Source organism: Puntigrus tetrazona, chromosome 17, assembly GCF_018831695.1.
Source record: "Puntigrus tetrazona isolate hp1 chromosome 17, ASM1883169v1, whole genome shotgun sequence".
NCBI classification, from domain to species: domain Eukaryota; kingdom Metazoa; phylum Chordata; class Actinopteri; order Cypriniformes; family Cyprinidae; genus Puntigrus; species Puntigrus tetrazona.
The window spans coordinates 14,449,551-14,463,942 of record NC_056715.1 but is presented as its reverse complement, the minus strand read 5'-3'; the positions used below and the strand labels follow the sequence as shown (position 1 = coordinate 14,463,942).

General features: G+C 46.2%; 1 long non-coding RNA gene across 1 annotated transcript in view; it reads left to right on the top strand.

Annotated features, from left to right (window-relative positions):
• The window catches only part of LOC122361512, a 118,744-nt gene extending 116,926 nt beyond the window's left edge, over positions 1-1,818 (top strand). The window contains exon 4 of the long non-coding RNA XR_006252970.1: positions 1,730-1,818. This is a non-coding gene — a long non-coding RNA (uncharacterized LOC122361512). The remainder of the gene's footprint in view (positions 1-1,729) is intronic.
• The last annotated feature ends 12,574 nt before the right edge of the window (positions 1,819-14,392 follow it).

The following is a 14,392-nucleotide window of genomic DNA, read 5'->3' as shown; positions in this document are numbered from 1 at the left end:
GTGTGACATGATGTGAAAATTGCACATCCTGAAGCTTTCACATAGTGATTTTCAGTTCAGTGAGACAATTAAGACAGACCAGTCGATAGACTTCACTTCTCTCATTGATATCCTGCCAAGAGGAAAATATAAAAGCAAATTAAACTCATTGCAGAAATACTGCAGCGCTCCATTCACAATACTGTAAAACATGGATGAATGGAGAAACACGACAGGGCTGAGGACAAGAGGAGAAAAGAGAGAGAAAACTAAATTTATGTCCTGTTGACAGCATGCAGGTGTGTGCCAAAGCAGAAAATCTATGGGGATTGATCGGAGAAAGTGGAAGTTGTGCATTGTGCTCTATTCAGCTTTCCTCTTGCATTTACTGCCTCTGTTACTGCAGCATCAGAAGGACCTTGATCATGGTTACAACTCAGTGTTAATTAAGGTGTCTGATCAGGCCTGCACCGCTGTGACCTTATTGTAGCCCGAAGCTTCACGTTTCCCTTAGTCTGGATCTTGGGATTGGCTATTAGATATCGGACAGAGCTGCAGAGCTTTTGTTTGTTGAAGCTCAGAGGTGATCTACTGAGGCTGTCCACTGTTGTGTTGACCCATTCTTGTGTGATGACTAACCATTGATTGCCGCTCCTGGATAGCATTATCCTTTTTAAGCCCCACATGTCATTAACACCCAACCTGACATTTGTTATGTATTGACCGATTGATTTATTGATTGAAGATAATACAGGTTATGACAAACCATGGGAAAGAGGCCAGAAAGCAAACAACAACTGAATAAACACCAGAGATTGTGCACTTTTAGCACTAGTGTTCTTCCTCTATATCTATTGGGTTTTTTTTTCGCTTGTTTAATTTTTTGTGTGCACATATCATATGTGTGAATGTTAAAATGTAGAAGTACATACAGGTACACATTCATAAATAATATTAATTTACATAGAAATACGAAAAGCATAAAAATAATTAAAAAGAATAAAATGAATTAATCAATTGAAAATGCTGCAAAAAGTAACACAGTTAATAATAAATAGCAAGTGTTACATAATGCAAAAATAAAAACAAAGAGAACATTTTGTTTTACCAATTTATTCCTTTATTTATTTTTCCGTTATATATTTTATTCATTCATTAATGCGTCGATTCATTCATTCCTCCATTCTTTTGTGCAAGAAGATTTGGTCCTCCTTAAAACACTGTCAAGTTAGGGCACTTCATTGTGGGATAGGGTATCTCATATAGTGTGTTTTGGTTGTACATTTTGGCATGTAAGTCATTCCAGTATTCCATGCATACAAAACATTTGCATACTGTGCATACTGTGCATACTGCATACTGCAAAAATAGTAAGAGTGGGAGTATGCCATTCCAAACATACCCACTGATTTGTTTGGGTCATCACTCAACAGCGTTCTCAGAAATCCATGGTTGTCAGAGAATGTATGGTTTAATAGATATTTATGTTTAGCTACTTTTTAAGTTTTATCTAAAGGTATGCATTACAGATGCAGTCACTCACAGTTCTTATGTGTTACTACTCAATCTACTTGTCAGTCTATTTGTATTCTAATAATAAATAGTTAACTGTTATAGTGTACCAAAAAAGGTCACTTTGACTGTAGAATAACTAAATAGAATTAATTTAGCTTGTAGTTTGCTCTCTAGTATACTGATTTATAACTGAATGCCCCTACTGACCCCAACATTGCTGGTTTGCTCTCCACAGATTCCTTCTCATGCTGTGTCATCTGAATGCTGTGAGTAACTGGTATGCAGAGAGAAGCAGTGCGGTATTCCCCTCACTCAGCAAACCAGAGGCAGGCAGGTGAGTCACTCCATAAAGACAGCCTTGTGCAAGTTTTAACCAAGACTGACGCGGATCTTCTCATAGCTGTTCCATTTTGTCACGAAGCCTTGACCCATAAAACTAATGGGTGCAGTTTTCTTTGAATATGCAGTATAATGGTTCGTATGCCGTGTTATTGCTAAATTTATAGCTGTTCATTTAAAATGTGAAAGCCCCCCACCTTTCTTTTGCTGTTTTAAAGACATTATTTATTTGGTTCTTACAGTTTTATTTTTAGGCAAAGGTTCGCATGTCTATAAAAGCTTAAGCCTCTGAGGGGCCTCTCGCTGGTTCCTGGGTAATGTCCCAGCAGGTTGTTATCCAAAAAGTGTAGCAACATGCAGTCTGGAACACTAAGTGCGCAAAGGTTTGTGCTGAAAGAGAGAAAGTGAAAAAACAGACACAGTTTCAAGCACGCCTGGAGCGGTGGATTGCCTGCAGTATATGTTTCATCATTCAAATCAAGTCATATATTCACTCAATATATTCAGGAAAGGAAAGGACGCGACGTGTGGCCAGGTGTGGTCTCCCATACTTGCAATTTGTGCTCTGAATTTAACCCATTCAAGTGCACACACGCCACACTGGTTATTCACTCCTTCCATTTATAATCCCTGCCAGACCTGGGACGCGAACCCACAACCTTTGGGTTACAGATCTGACTCTGTATCCATGAGGCGGCAAAATATTTGTTATTTGACTCGTTGTTTTATTAGGCTTGTCGTGTTTTATGTTGTTGAATGTCTTATTCCGTTTACAGTATCCTATTATTATTTTGAGCTTCTGTACAATATTCGTTTTTTTTTATACAAAATTACATGTCTTTTAGTTTGGTTTAAATTCGTCTTTTGTCAGCTATTTTATGCTTGCTTTGCTTTTGTTATTTAGTTGTTATTATCTTGGTATTAGTTTGTTTCAGTACAGTACTTAGTTTTATTCGCATGTTAAAATAGCACAGTTATTTGATGTCGGCTTTCTGATGTCTTTTGATGGCTGATGCAAATATACAGTTAGCACTACATTATGAATTAATATATAAGCATGTCCTGCTTTATGTTTTTGTTTTGCTTTGTTTCTGTGTAATGTACATCTGACAGTACGGGATGACAGATGCATCCAGTTAGCAGTGCATGATAAGCAGTGTACAAGCATACATGTGTTTATGAAAAGGCACATACAGTGTTCATATAAAATGAGAGCATTTTTATTAATTGAAGCTTCACATTGTTTGAAGTACCTCAAGTCACTGAAATATGCAAACTGCATATTTCAAAATGCAACTGCAACTGTCTATGCTCATTCTGCTTCTTTATTAATTGAACTGCATGACGTTATATGGATGCATATTTATATGAATATATCAGTCAAATAGTAAAAAAAATATTAACACTGCAATATTGTTATAAAAAATGGTGGTATATCACTGCATGTCTCTGCATGTAGTTTGAATATACACGGTTTTATAAATGATAACACAATAAGTGGGTCACAGTGGGCCAGAAACTCACAGAGGACACATAATCATAGCCAGGATGTCATCAGATGTGTTTAGAATAACTATCAGGCCCAGATTCTGCTGCACGCATTGCGAGGCACTGACTGCACAGAACATGCACCTCATTTATCTGAAATGAACTCGATAGGGAAGCCAATATGCTGGAAGAAGCACAGATGTGATTTGGATCTACAAAATATACAGCCTTATACCTGAGGGTTGTAACGTTAGAAGGCTGAATAGAACATCGGTTCGGGGGATGAAAAGAAGCTGCCCCGGTTTGCGATGTTACATGAGTTTAAGCGTGGGGAATATATCACGGTATTGCTCAAAACCCATCACTGCAACACTCTCTCATCTTTCACAAGGCACTAACATGCGATTCACGCTCCCCCTGTGAGCCTCTCTGGTAAGCGCCAGTGCACGCATGATGGGAAAACATGGAAGTACTTTCAGTCATAAATTCCCCATCTGCTGTTGCCACCAGAGCCAGAACTGGAGCTCTGCCGGGTGACCTGACACGGCCCGGCTTTCTTCTCATCCAATCCCAACCAGCTTCCTTTTTTTTCTGGAAGCCGCAAGTCGACATTCTTCGGTCTTTTTATAAGTTTACACAGGTGTGTTTTTTGATACGAACTTGTTTGCGTGTTTAAAGACGGCGGTATTTAGACAGATTAATAACGAAATCCGTCGGAAAACCTCACGGTGAATGCGTTCGCGTGGAAACCGATTGCCGTTTTCCTTCTGCTTTTTTATTTTCATTGGCTTTTAGTTGCAATTAAGCAAATGTTCTATATAAATAAATGAGCTGGTGAATTAGGAAGGCTAATGAGGAATATCGGCATCGTATAACAAACTGAATCCTGAGCTCACCGCTCTTCATTCGTAGTCTTTTTCCATCTATTTAAATTAAAGACACATCAAATCACAATGGCAGGTATTATTATGCTAATGGGACGTTTTTATTATTATTGTCATCTTAATGGCGAGGGTCTCGACGTCTAGAGGCCTCACGGTCACATGGCGGTCCATTCAGAGGAGCAGAAAGGAACAGGAGAGCTTAATGAAGGCAGCTAAGACTGCTCATCAGCACCGAGGCGCCCCTCTGCTGATAATTGAGCACATTATGGCCTATTAGTGGAGTATGCCACCTCTCCGTGGAGTGCTGAAGAGCTACCGGAAGGGGAGCTTAGGGCTTATCCGGGACAGTTGGGACAGGACAGGTCAAGGCACAGATCTCAGCTGACCAACGCACAGGCTAAACGTCTTTTTTGCTCTCTGTCAGAACTCATTATAAAGGGAACCAGTCAGGGGCGTCTGACCTGCAGTGTTAAAATCATTGGTGATTCAATATTATTTGTTATTAACAGCTGTTTATTAGTACTGACCGTATTCTTCATCCCTAATCCCTACCTACAGTAAACTCAAAAACTACCTTACTAACTATTAATAAGCATCAAACTAGGAGTTTAGTGCAGTAAAAGCCGTGTTTATTTGTTGGTTAATGTCAAAAATTCGCACTTTGAAAGACATTTTGAAAGGTTGACCTTTTTCAGGCCCCCTAAACATAATTGTTGTGTAAATGAACCGCCGAAACGCATAAAAAGCGTTTCTGTTTTTGGTTGAAAACGGTGTAAACACCTCCTTAGTGAATCAAACACACATGTTAAATTGAACTGTGACTTATCATTGACTAAATCAGTGAGACAGTCGTAGTTAATATATACAGTAGGCCTTCATGAATTTCATCTGCATATTTAATAAAAGACTATGAATAAATGTAACTAGTACATGTAATTTATTATTAACGTATAGGCTGTTTATTAGTACTTATAAAGCCATATTATACATGCCTAATCCCTACCTAAACTTAACATCTACTTAACTATTAATAAGCAGCAAATTAGGAGTTTATAAAAAAAATTGTGATTAAAATTTGCATAACCACTATTGACGGGTCTATTGATTACTCAAACTAAACACAGATTCAGTTTGGATTTAATGGTGTTGTCATGGGAATGCTTAATTCTGAGAACATGAGCAACACAAAGCAGCACTTGATTGTGAACAGAGAAGTTATTATTTAGAACCATTTCCATGAAAAAGCAAAAATATACAGTGAGAAACAACGAGACCGGTATGCGATTTGATTACAGAAAAAAAGGTTCTCATGAGGCTTTTTCTTTTTTTACGAATCAGAAACACGCAATGCAACCAGTGAGTTTCATTTTGGGGTTTTGTTACATTCACATTATATTCACATATTTCCAATTGGTCAGGAGCCTTTGGAAGATAAGAAACCCTTGGCATCAATATTCCGATTAGAGTTTTATCGTCATGATTAAATTATATATTGGGTAATGATACAGATGCAACTACCATTTACATATTTAAGACAAACTATTAAAATCTATGGATGACCTTCATGTCGAAAAAGAGGTACCCTGTGCATCAAAAAGCGACGGTAAAGGGTCCAGATCAAGTGGAAATATGTGACTAAGTGGGAGTGAGAACGTGTTGTTCGTGCCAGTTGGCAGTGACTGAACATGTAATATCTGTGCCAGTGACGCCTCTCTTTTTACAGTTTTGTGATTTTGTAGAGACAATAATAGTAGCATTTTCAAAAGTTGCCTTTTTCAGGCCCCCAAAACGTCATCATTGTGTAAATGAACAACCAAAACGTGTAAAGAAACGCATGTGTGTCCATTTTTAGTTGAAAACAGCGTTAGCTGAAAACCTCCTTAGTGAATCAGACACGTATTTTAAAATGAACTGTGACCTATCATTGACTAAATCAGTGCACTGGCTGATTGCTTACGTATGATACAGTGTATAGTTAAATGCATACAGTATATTTATATGAGTTTGATCTGTAGTATTTAATAAAAGACTAATGAATACATTTAGCTATGCTTGTATTTAGACAGTTAAGGCCAACTTGTGTCTTTGTGTTCCTCATTTAATGTCATGAAAAAGTGTGGGTGAGTCTTATTCTGAAGCCGGTAGTTAACATTTACTTGCAGTTGTATCTTTCGCCTGTTGTTCTACCTACTTGCACTTCAGTAGATTTCCGTGGCTTGAATTAAAATGTGGAGGACTCGATGTTGCCTAGTGATATTGTAACATCACATGACATCATCTGAACTAGCTGTACCTTGACTTTAGGTGAATTGAGGCCACTGGCAGCAGCTGTCTGTCTGGTTTTCATATTCCTCACAGTACCATCATTTACTGCACATTTTTCTTTTTTTTCCCCCCTCATTTATTCGAATGTTGCAAGTTTGTTCATTTAGAATTAAACATTAAAGAAGCTAACTTTTCCCTTTTCTTTCTTTTTTTTTCGGCGAGGGGGTTGCCTGTGGATATTGCTTGCATATTACAGCATAAAAAATCATGAGAGACTTAATTTAGTCTCTGCTTTCATAACATCCTTTTCCCCTCTAGTCAGTGATTATATCACATACAGGGTATCCCCTTCAAATGATGTATGAAAATTAGAGGATCTTTGCAGTTCCTCAGATCAAATACTTAGTGGGGAGAATAAAAACAAAACTTAACTTTATGTTCTTGGTAAGCCAAAGAAGAAAGTATAAAATAGTTTAATATTCATGCAACTTATGGCATCAATGAGAAAAGTCATCTTCATTAAATGCCGGCCTGCACTGTTTTGGTGATTTCATCAGGATTTCACACAGTGTTACACAGCTGCTACCCTTTATGTGTTTATTTATTATATAGTGCATTTATTTGATGACCTTTCATTTACTAAGACTGTGTTACCTTCAGTACTTACAGAATATATATATATGTATATATATATATATATATATATATATATTGTGGCGAGGCAGAGGAAGCACAAGAGAAACAGGTGCAGTGAAACCCCCGGAGGGTGTATTTATTAGATAATACACAGAAGGTGCGCGGTGAGTTCGAGGCGTGCGGGAATGCAGCGGTGCGTCCGGGGAAGTGTAGCGGTGAGTCCGGTGAGTGCAGCGGAGCGTTGTCTTCAGTGCTTTCCAGTGCTCGGAGTGGTGAGGGAGTCCACGGTGAGGCAATCGGGGAATTAGCTCAGGTAGGCTCGTCACGGTGAGGCTTCTGGGAGATAAAGAGAAAGACAACAAGTTAGTGTGCAACCCGGAGTCTCGTGGCTCACTGAAGCCGTCGCCTGGCCGGGCTTATCTGGCCCGCGGCTGATGAGCTCCAGGTGTGGCGAATCCTTCGTTGAGTGGCTGGTGAAGGTGTTCCTGGTTTGTTCCCAGGGCAACGCTGATCCGTCCTCGGGACCTTCGCCACACTCCCAAGCGCTGTCCTGGTCCTGGTGGATAAAGCAGAGCGTAGTAACGGGAAATTTGGGGTGGGTGGGGAGTGACCCCTGACAGACCTGCAAAAGCCGACCACATCCGTGATAGGCCGTCGGCGTTGGCGTTGGCTGTCCCAGCGCGGTGTTGCACGTCAAAGTGGAAGTCCTGGAGCGCGAGGAACCAGCGGGTCACCCTGGCGTTCGTGTCCTTAGCCCTGGCCATCCACTGTAGGGGTGCGTGGTGGTGTAAGTAGGGTGAACCGCCCGCCCAGGAGGTAGTACCGCAGTTCCAGGACTGCCCACTTGACGGCTAGGCCTCCTTCTCTACGCGTGGCGTAGTTCTTCTCGGCGGGGGTCAGCTTCCTACTGATATATAGGACCGGATGCTCCTCACCCTCCTGGATCTGGGACAGTACGGCTCCCAGACCCACATCAGAAGCATCCGTCTGTAGCAGGAAGGGGCAGCCGAAGTCCGGGGCTCTCAGGACAGGGTCCGAGGTGAGTGCGGCCTTAATCCTCCGAACGCCTCTTCTGCGTCAGGGTTCCACAGAACCGTTCAGGCTGCCCCTTCCTGGTCAGGTCTGTCAGAGGGGCGGCTATGGAGGAGAAGTCGGGGATGAAACAACGGTAATACCCTGCCAACCCCAAGAAGGCGCGTGTACCTGGGTTTTGTTGGTGGGCCTCGGGGTCTCCTGGACCGCGGCGATTTTGCTCTCCTGTGGCCGGATCAGTCCTCTCCCAACTCGGTAACCCAGGTACTTCGCTTCGAAGAGCGCCAGGTGACATTTCTTGGGGTTGGCGGTGAGTCCAGCCCGTCGAAGATCGCGAAGCACCCTCCGCAGGCGCTCCAGATGGTCCTCCCAGGTCTCCGAGTGGATCACAAGGTCGTCAAGATAGGCTGCGGCGTACTGTTGGTGGGGTCGTAGTAAGACGTCCATTAGTCGCTGGAAGGTGGCTGGTGCCCCGTGTAGACCGAAGGGAAGGGACCGGTATTGCCAGTGGCCGCCGGGGGTGGAGAAAGCCGTTTTTGGCTTGGCTTCCTCTGACAGCGGGACCTGCCAGTATCCTTTGGTGAGATCGAGGTGGAGATATACGGGCCCTTCCAAGACGTTCCAGCAGTTCGTCTACACGGGCATGGGATATCCGTCAAACTCGGAGAGACCTGGTTGAGTCGCCGTAGTCATTGCAGAAGCGGAGGGTGCCGTCAGGTTTTGGAACCAGGACGATGGGGCTGGACCACGGGCTCGTCGATGGTTCAATCACCCCCAACTTCAGCATCTGATTTACCTCCTCCTCAATAGCTCGCCGGCGAGCCTCAGGGATCGGTAGGGCCGCTGCGGACGATGACGCCGGGAGGGGTCCGGATCTCGTGCTGGAGGAGGTTAGTCTGCCCGGGCGTGGACGAGAACACATCCGAGAACTGACCGACCAGATGTTGGAGTTCCGTCTTCTGTGCGGAGCGAGCAGGGCATTGGTGTCGACGACCGGGCCCTCCTGAGCGGTGAGTGCGGATAGGTGTTCCTAGTCCCCACCCACTTCTTCAACAAGTTAATGTGGTATATTTGTTCGGTGCGTCGACGGTCTGGTTGGCGGACTCGGTAGGTAACCGGGCCGATCTTTTCCAGGACGGTATATGGGCCCTGCCAGGTGGCCAGGAATTTGCATGCATTGGTGGGGACCAGTACCATGACCCGGTCGCCGACCTGGAATTCCCGAGGGTTGTGCAGGGCGGTTATAGTGCCGTTGTTGTTGCTGCTGGGCCTGCGTCATGTGCTCCCGCGACGAGGGCATCACCCGTTCAATCCGGTCCCGCATGGCTTGAACATGTTCCACGACCGACCTCTGGGCATCCGGCTGCTGCTGCTGCTCCAGGCCTCTTTTGCCACGCCCAGCAGGCCTCGCGGCTGTCGACCGAACAGCCTTTCGAATGGGGTAAAGCCGGTGGAGGCCTGGGGCACCTCACGCACCCGAAGAGGACGTGGGGAGCATCTGGTCCCAGTCGCGTTTGTCCTCGGAGACAACCCTTCTCAACATTTGCTTCAGTGTCTGGTTGAACCGCTCCACAAGTCCGTCCGTCTGGGGTGGTACACTGAGTGCGCAGCTGCTGGATCCGTAGCAACCGGCAGAGGTCGGCCATCACCCGGGACATGAACGGGGTGCCTTGGTCGGTCAGTATCTCCCGGTATCCCCACTCTGGTGGACAGGGTGAAGAGCTCCTGGGCGTCGCGCTTGGCGGTGGCTTTGCGGAGTGGGATGGCTTCGGGTACGGGTGGCGTAGTCCACGATCACCAGGATGTGTTCGTGGCGCGGGCAGACTCCGGCAGCGGGCCACCAGATCCATCCCGATGCGCTCGAAGGGCACCTCGATTATGGGCAGCGGGATAAGTGGACTAGGGAGGTGGCCGGGCGAGGTCTTCTGGCACTCTGGGCAGGCCTGGCAGAAAAGTTTCACGTCTCCGTCGAGCCCGGCCAGTGGAAACGGTCCCGGATCCTCTTGATAGTGTTGGCGGCCCCGAGGTGTCCGGCCAGCGGGTGGGCGTGGCGAGCTCCAAAATGGTGTCCACTTTCCCTCGGGGCACCACCAGGAGCCGTTCTCCTCCCCCTCCGCCCGGCGACACAATAGAGCAGGCCGTTCTCCACAATAAAGTGGGGAAGAGGATGGGGCCGGGCCGCGCCTCCTCTCCATCCATGAAATGTACCTGGTTCCAGCAATTCTTGAGCCGGTCATCCTCCCGCTGAGCCCGGCCGAGAACGGCCCCCTCCGACTACCTGTTGGAACACATCAAAGAAAACATTAGTTGTAGGAGGAGGGGACTCACCATCTCTTCCGCTGTCCGATGCTAGGAGAACGGCAGGGCGGCGGTTTCCTCTCCCTTCTCGCCTCTTCCGGCGAGGGTTCGAGGGGCTGACAGGCTGTGTCGCGGTGTGTAGCGCCTCCTCGAAGCCGGCCAGTCCCGCCCAAGGATGATTGGTACTGGCAGATCCGCATGCAGACCCACCTCCAGGGGCCAGCTTCCTCCGGCCGTCGTCACGGTGATGAGGCGGGTGGAAACTTTCCTGGTGTCCCCGTGGACGCAGGTCAGTGGCAGCTGTTTCCGTGGTTCCGTGCGCGGGGGTAGGAGGCGGGACTGAACCAGGCTAATGGTACTGCCAGAGTCAGGAGGGCGCTGAACTTCTGTCCATTCAGGCCGATGGGGATTTTCGTGCGGCGCGGGGAAGCTCCCCGGTGGAGGCTGCAGCCTGCCAGCCACGCTCTAGGGGTTTGAGGCCTCTTCGGTTGGCATTGGCTCATCTCGCGCGGTCGGGACCGCCGCCCTCCATCGGTCGCCGGGTGCCCTCCGCGCGCCGCTCCTGGGACACCCTCCGGGAAAAGATGGCGCCCGCCCCGGCCCTCGACGCTGGGCGGCTTCCGCCAGCTCGACCGCCTCCACCAACTCCGCAACGTTCTTGGGGTTTCTCATACCGACCGCCTGGCGATAATTTCGGGAAGAGCCGCAGGAGCCGGTCTATCACCACTCTTTCCACAATGATGGCGGGGTTGGTGTCCCGCCCAGGAGCCAGTGTTGCGCCAGCCGAGTAAGTTCGGCGGCCTGGGTCCTGCCGGCTGGCGAGACTGGAAGACCCACTCTTGGAAGGCTTGGGCTGCGCAGACCGGTGACAGACCGACCCTGCCCAAGATTTCCTTCTTCAGGTTATCATATCCCTTCGCCAGGTCGGCCGGCATGCTGAAGTAGGCGCGCTGGGGCTCTCCTGACAGCAGCGGGGCCAGCGCGCGTGCCCAATCCCGCCGGTCCCATCCTCAGTGGTTGCGACGCCTCGAACATCTCAAGATAGATTTCGGGTCGTCGCTGGCGGACATCTTGGGTATCAGCTGTGTGGCTTGCATCCGGGGATCAGGCACGGCGGGGCGTGGTCGAGTGGCGGCACGGAGGGCAGCGAGCTCCTGCTCGGTCTCATTCTGGCGGGTGGCCAAATGCTCGACGATCTGTTGCTGGCGAATAGAAACCTCTGAGAGGCGTTGGAGGAACTCCTCCATCTTCGCCGGGAAGCTTAGCGCTCCTGGGGGAAAAACAAAGAGAGAAGTTGATGTTGTGGGGACCTTTAATAAAGCGGCGACAGCGTTCTTCCTTTTTCTCTTTGTTTTCTCTGTTCTCTTGCGCTTTAAAACTGCCCGCATTCTCCACCACTTGTGGCGAGGCAGAGGAAGCACAAGAGAAACAGGTGCAGTGAAAACCCGGAGGGTGTATTTATTAGATAATACACAGAAGGTGCGCGTGAGTTCGGCGTGCGGGAATGCAGCGGTGCGTCCGGGAAGTGTAGCGGTGAGTCCGGTGAGTGCAGCGGAGCGTTGTCTTCAGTGCTTTCCAGTGCTCGGAGTGGTGAGGGAGTCCACGGTGAGGCAATCGGGAATTAGCTCAGGTAGGCTCGTCACGTGAGGCTTCTGGGAGATAGAGAGAAAGACAACAAGTTAGTGTGCAACCCGGAGTCTCGTGGCTCACTGAAGCCGTCGCCTGGCCGGGCTTATCTGGCCCCGCGGCTGATGAGCTCCAGGTGTGGCGAATCCTTCGTTGAGTGGCTGGTGAAGGTGTTCCTGGTTTGTTCCCAGGGCAACGCTGATCCGTCCTCGGGACGCTCGTCACAATATATATATATATATATATATATATATATATGACGACCCATATATAATGCAAAATGTTGCCAAGCTAAACATCAAACAATTGAATTTACTTAACAAAAGACAACTTAAATAGTGTGCCCTGAAAATGCCAAATGAATTGCCACTCATAAACAAACAAACAAAAAGTGGTGAAAACTCCTGCAGATTTCCATACCTGTGGAATCAGCACAGAAAAACAACGTAGATACGGCGTTGACTTAATTATAACATTTTGTTTATGAATCAACACAGAAAATGAATATAGTTACATTATTGACTTACTCATGCTTTTAAAACATTTAGTTTAGGAGGACATACAGTGCGCGTCTCTCCGTACGGTTCTCTCGCTGTAGCGTGACTCGCTGTCACCAAAGTGTGAGAAAACAGGAAGCAAGGGAGTGCTAGGTTTGCGCCCGTCACCCTGTCCATTACAGTGAAAAGATGTTCGAGGCTGGCTCTGATCTCAGATGGTGTGTTTTTGGCTTCATGCCGTTTGACTGTGGCGCTGCTGCTCACTGATCTTTACAGCCCAGGGATGGGGGCAGCAGGCTTTAATTGAATTGTAAATGGGAGCAGGGTGCAGGACTGGCCCGGCTGGGGCAGGCGGCAGATGGGATGCAGGACCCGGCCCTGCAGGATGGGGTGGGTGTTTGAGTGGGATTGGGCAGAGGGGGAAGGGTGGGATGGCAAGAGGCCCGTTGCATGGAGATGACCAGATCCAGAGACCCCCGTTGTGCCGGTGCACACTGCAGATGAGAGGAGAAGTCCTGGAGAAGGGCCAGAGTATCTCTCTCTCTCTCTCTCTCTCTCTCTCTCTCTCTCTCTCTCTCTGTGTGTGTGTGTTTCTGCTTGGGCTTAACTCTATCAGCTTGGCCTCTGTGCTGCTCCACGTGCAAGGCTACATCTGTTTCTCGAATTAAAATGATCAAGATGCTGCTTAAAAGCTCGGTTTCTTAATAAAATATATGTAAGAAATCATTACTTTTAAGCAGTGATTCGACTGATATATGTTTCAGTGAGATGCAAACCAGCTGTGGAGTCACAATTTAAGTCGAAGTGTGTTTGTAAAGATGCACACTTTCTCTGGTTAATGATTTTAGCCCGGTTTTTGTGTGCTACTGACAAACCCTCCAGATGAAAACAGTGAATCTTGTCTCGCTCCGTCACGTGCAAGTTTCTGTTTAGTTTACTTGCTTTGTCATATAGCTATAGCATAAAACACAAAACATTAAATCAATTGCAAAATAAATATTTGCATGAAAAATTAAAAGAGACTAAATAAACTAGGCAAGTAATTAAATAAATCAATAAAGAAGACACTTTTGCCATACTTGTTTTACTATATTAATATATTTAGCAAATGTATAGGCCTGTACAGTTTATAATATTTATTCCTTTGAATAGTTGGTGATGCTTTATTTCTAATTCTCGCTATTAGCAAATCACTGATTACAACTTCAGCATTAATACACTCCTGAATTGCTGTTTAGTAATAGTTAACTATAATAAGGCAGTTGTTAAGGTTAGGCATTGGGTAGGATTATGTATACTGTGGTTTTTACATTTATTTTGTATGATAAACTATAAAAACTGGCAACAACAAACTTAAATAGCTAACAAATATCTCCTATTACACATTCATTCTACTGCTACTGAAAAAAAAATCCCTTGTACTGAAAGAAGTGTGAAATAAGTGTGTTCTTCAAGCAAGAAGAGCATTACAGAGGAAAGAGAGAAGCTCAGTGAACCCGAACAGAGAGAAAGAGGGGGAAAAAACAGGCAAGAGTATAAGAGAGTGACAGAGAAAGAGAGAGAAGGTTGGATTTAGTTCTCCTAAGGGAAATTAGAGCTCTGTCAGCAGGGAAAATGATCCCAGTCTGCCCTCATCAGGTGAAGACGATCCTGAAACCTACACTCTGCTCTCTCTGTTTTTTCTTTCTTCCCCCCTCGTTTTCTTCCTCAGTAGATTAAGTCAGAATTCTGAATATTTTATTCCAGATTGCAAAAAAATAACATTTTGAGGAGCATGTTAATGTTAAGATCAGCATTTGAATTAAAGTTTAAGTGTGAGTTCTAAAAAGTCAA